Raw genomic sequence first — 5,535 nt, forward strand, 5'->3', positions numbered from 1 at the left:
TTACTCCTTTAATTTCCTGCTCTTGTTTTATTGCTCTTGCCAGAGTTTTGAGCACTACGTTAAAGAGAAGTGGAGATAGTGGACATCCTTGTCTGGTAACTGATTTCAACGGGAATGGTTCTAGTTTTTCTCCATTTAAAATGATATTGGCTGTGGATTTGTTGTATATAGCTTTGATTATGTTGAGGTATGTTCCCTCCAGTCCAATTCCCTCTAGAACTTTGAACATAAATGCATGCTGAATTTTGTGAAAAGCCTTTTCTGCATCTGTTGAGATGACTATGTGTTTTTTGTCTTTGAGTCCATTTATATGATTAATGACATTTTTTGACTTGTGTATATTGAACCATTCCTGCATCTCTGGGAAAAGCCTACTTGGTTATGTTGAATGATCTTTCAATATCTGCCTGTATGCAGTTTGCAAGTATTTTTTTTTTGACAATTTTTGCATTTATGTTCATTAAGGATATGGGTATATAGTTTTCTTTTTTGGTTGTGTCTTTACCCTGTTTGGGTATTAGAGTGACCCCTGCTTCATAGAAGGAACTTGAGAGTTCTCCCTCTGTTTCTATTGTTTTGTACTATTTAAGTAGTACTGTTTGGAGATCTTCTTTACATGTCTGGTAGAATTCTGCTGTAAATCCATCTGGACCTGTTTTTTTTTTAGTTGGGAGATTTTGTATTTTTAAGTTGGGAGGGTATTACTGTTTTAATTTCCTTACACGTTATGGGTCTGTTTAAACTGTTGACTTCTTCTTGGTTTAACTTTTGAGGTTCACAGGATTTCAGATATCCATCCATTTATTTTAGACTTTCAGGTTTAGTAGCATATAGGTTTTTAAAATACTCCCTTATAATGGTTTTGATCTTTTGGGTGTCTGTTGTGACGTTTCCCCTTTCATCTCTGATTTTGTTGATTTGGATTTGTACTTTCTTTCTTTTATTTAACTGGCCTAAGGGTTCATCTTGTTTAGCTTTTCAAAGAACCAGCTCTTAGATTCATTGATTCTTTGTTTTGTTTTCTTTGTTTCTATTTCTTTAAATTCTGCTCTAATTTCTTTATTCTTTTCTTCTGCTGAGTTTGGCTTTCATTTGTTCTTGCCTTTCCAGTGCCTTGAGTTGCACTGTTATGTCATTTATTTGGGCTCTTTCAAAATTTTTAATGTAGGCACTTGAACTATAACTTCCCTCTTAAGACTGCTTTTAATGTGTCCCAGAGGTTGTGTTATGTTGTATTGTTCTTTTTGTTGAATTCCAGGAATTATTTTATTTCTTTATTAGTTTCTCCTTTGACCCACTCATTGTTTAGGAGTGTGTTGTTCAATTGCCAGGAATTCGTGTAGTGAGTAGGGCTTCATCCAGTGTTGATTTTGAACTTTATTGTTTTGTGGTCCGATAGAATGTATGGAATTATTTCAATATTTTTGTATATGCTGAGATTTGTTTTGTGGCCCAGGATGTGGTTAATTTTTGAAAAAGTTCCATGAGATGCTGAGTAGAATGTATTCTTTGGTGTATGGGTGGAATAATCGAAAGATGTCTGTTTTGTCCATTTGATGTATGGCATCATTTAATTCAGATGTCTCTCTGTTTATTCTTTGTCCAGTAGACCTGTTTAATGGAGATAGTGGTTACTGAATTTCCTTACTATTACTGAATTTGGGTTAATCTGTGTTCTGTATTGTTGTTTTTATGAAATTGGTGTACCAGAATTTGGTGCATATGTTAAGGATTGTGATATCTTCTTGGTTAACTCTTCCTTTGATCAGAATGAAGTGACCCTTCTTATCTCTTCTGAATAGTTTTATTTTGAAGTCTATTTTGTCAAATATTAGAATTATAACCCCTGCTTATTTCTTAGTGTCATTTGCTTGGAATATTCTTTTCCATCCTTTTACCTTATCCTGTCCTTAAAGGTGAGATGGGTTTCTTGCAGAAAGAAAAGAGATGGATTTTGTTTCTTAATTCATTCGCTTAGCTTGTGTCTTTCGACTGGTTATTATTGAAAGGTATGTATTGGTTGCCATCATTTTTATTGCTGTTTGTGTTCTCTGTGTAATTTTTTGTTTCCTGGATTATATCTTTGTTTATTTTCTTTCCATAGGGGCAAGGAAAGAAAATCCCTTGAACAGTTAATGAAATATACTGATGACTTTACTCTTTGGTTATACTTTCCTTTTCCTTGTATTTATCCTTAGAGATAACTGTTATGCAATTTGGGAGACTTTTAGATAGACCCACTGAAGTGGTGCTCCAATTGCCCCCCCCGTCACTGTTCAGCATGGAAGAAGCCAGAGTTTTTCTATGTCTCTGTTTCTTATTGGCAATTTGGGTAACCTCTTTGGAGGATGGTGTGAAATAAAAACAAGGTAAGAATTAGCTAGGCAGTTAGAAAACATAAACAAAAACAAAGAAAAGTAGCCAGTTTCTTAGCTAAGAGTCAAAATGTCCTTGGGCCTCTTAGCAACATACTCTGTTCCAAATGCAAAAAAAATGTTGAAAATTTTTGGGAGCTTGTATCTAATCCTTAAAAGATTTTGGGTTTACCATTTCATTGGAGGGAATGTTAGAGTAGCCAAAAGCCCCGTAAAAATAAATAAATATATCAAAGAAAAAGAAAGAGTACATGAAGTTATCAGAAAAAAGTTATGGGGAAATATGCGAAGAGTTGGAGGAGAGGGAGTTGGCGTGGATTTGATCAAAACACCTTATATGCATGTATAATTCTCAATAAATTATTTATTTTTAAAAGAAGTTCCAGAGTGGTGGAACTAACCTTGTTGGATGTTTAACAGCCATAGTTGGAGGCCTATACTAATGTGGTCAGAGGGACTTAAAGGACAGTTTTTGCCCTTGCTCTCCAAGGTTGACTAAGTTCCAGGGGACTATGGAACATCTCTCAAAATGTCCTGTAACTGTTGTGAGTCACCTGTCCTCTTGTTCAGGGAGGACATGGAAACCCTATGAGATGGACTTGAACCATTGTCCTGTCTACAAAGAGGATGGTCAACTCAGAGAAAACATCTTATTCATGCTTCCAAGTGAAGGCAGACATGGTTGAGCAGGATCATTGACTTATCTTCACATACGTGGAACTGGTAAAATAAAGCATCCAGGAGCTCCACCCAAGCCCATGTGACCCCTGAGGAACAGATCCTCAAATGACCTTAAGTGTAAAAATAGATTGATTTTTTTGGGCCAACGCTATGTTCTCAAACATCCAAAAGGAAAGCATAACCAAAGAGTAAAGTCATCAGTATATTTAAGAGTTCAAGGGATTACACTTCCCAGATATTAGGCTTAAATCTATATAAAAGTTAATTTAGACAATTATTTTTCATTGATGATTTCGGTCCTAACCAGAAAGTGTTGCTCAGATGTAAGACTTCAAATCTTGTCTAGTAATTTTGTATTCTATGACTTTACTGAATGTGCTAATCAGCTGTCAAAGTTTTTCTTGGAGTCTTTGCTATATTTTAGGTATAGAATCCATATCATGTTCAAGTAAAGACACTTTGACTTCTTCCTTACTTTTTGTATCCCCTTTATCTCTTTCTTTTTTCATATTACAATTCTAAACATATACTCACCCAGCACAGGTGCTCAACATTTCATAAAATACCTAAAACCGTAGATTAACTCCAATACAATGATATCAGTGACTTTAATACACCACTGTCACCAATAGATAATCTGGACAAAAACTAAGCAGAGACACATTGGGAAAATGACATTATAATTAAAGGGGTCTAACAGACATCAACAGAACATTTCCCTCCAAAACAGAAAAAAAAGGAAAAAGCAATCTTCTCAGGAGACATCCATGTAATTTTCTCCACAACTGACCACACATTAGGTGGTCTTAACAAATCCTCAAAAACTGACATGATCCTGCATTCACGAGCTAATCAACCTGGATATCAACAGCAACAGTAACTACAGAAAATATACAGACTTGTGGAAAGTAAATGACACATTGCAGAATGAAAATTGAGTCAAGGTAGTAAATATGAAGTAAATTTAAAAGTTCCTAGAACTGAGAGGAAATTAAAGCACAGCATTCAAGAACTTTTGGGGCACCATGAAGGCAGTCCTAAGGGGAAAGTTGATAGCACTAATGAACTACATTGAAAATTTGTGAGATCTCAAATTAATAATTTAATAATGAAAACATAAACATGATTGAAATATGTAGAAATCAAAGAAAAACAATAGAAAGGACAAATGAATAAAATTACAGTGGAAACAGGAGATATTGCAATAAGAAATTAAGAAAATTAGAATTACAAAGAGCATACATTAAATATCTATAGTCCACTGCCTAGATAATCTGAAGAAATGGGTTCACTAAGAGATGTTCTTGATCTAACAAAGCTAAATAAAGATGAAGTAAATAATTTAGACAGACCCATAGCAACCAATAGGATGGAAATCTTAGTTTAAAATCTCCCAACTGAAAAAGGCCAGTGCAAGAATGATTTAGCTCAAAATTCTACCAGAATCACATAAAAGAATTAATACTAATAATTTTCAAATATTCCTAAAAATTGAAAAGAAAGGGTCATTCTCAATTTTTTCTAAAAACCAGTGCTATTCTGATACCAAAACCAGACAAAGACTCACCAAAAATAAATTATAGGTTTAGCTCTGTGGTGAACATAGATGCAAAAATTCTCAGTAAAATATTTCAAACCAAATTAAAGAACACAGAGAAAGGACCATATACCAAGACCATAGGCTTCATCTTAGAGATGCAGAGATGGTTCGACATATTTGAATCAATAAATGTAATCCAACACATAAATAAACTCAAGAATAGAAACTACAGAATCATTTCATTTGGTGCAGAAAAAGACTTTGACACAATCCAACATTCCTCCATGATGAACGTCATTGGAGGGACAGATCTCTAGATAATAAAAGCTATATTTTACAACTTCACAGTCAACACCATGCCAAATGAAGAAAAAGAAATAAAAAAACTATGATCATTTGCACTAAATTTAGGAAAAAGCCAAGTATGTCCACTTTCTCCATTCCGTTCAGTATAGTGCTTGAAGAGTTCACTAGAAAAATAACATGAGTCTTTTAGTATTGTGTAGAAGATTCATAGTTTAAGATTTCCTATTTCTCTTTAAAAGGACCTGTGTTTGCTCACCACCACCTACATAGAGTAGCTCAATGTCCGCTGCTGCCCTTTGCTGACTTTTGATTGCACTGTACACATGTGGTGCTCATATGACAAGCAAGTACATGTACATATTCACAAATATAAATAACATTTAAAATAAAAATAAGTCTTATTTTAAACCACTTTCTTTTTTTTTTTAATTAGAAGAAGCATTTCATTACAACAGCATTAACCTATTCACTAACATTTTTCTGAGCTAGGGTACATCTCTTTCAAAATTGGCTGTACATTTTTAGGTTTACAGATGAATTGTTACACTTATACAATCTTTTACTCATTATAAACTCTATAAAACATAAAATGAAATGAGGTTTTAATGTTTAAAAAGAGATCTCCACTTTGTT

Source organism: Nannospalax galili, unplaced genomic scaffold (assembly GCF_000622305.1).
Source record: "Nannospalax galili isolate Female #2095 unplaced genomic scaffold, S.galili_v1.0 scaffold461, whole genome shotgun sequence".
Taxonomy (NCBI): Eukaryota; Metazoa; Chordata; class Mammalia; order Rodentia; family Spalacidae; genus Nannospalax; species Nannospalax galili.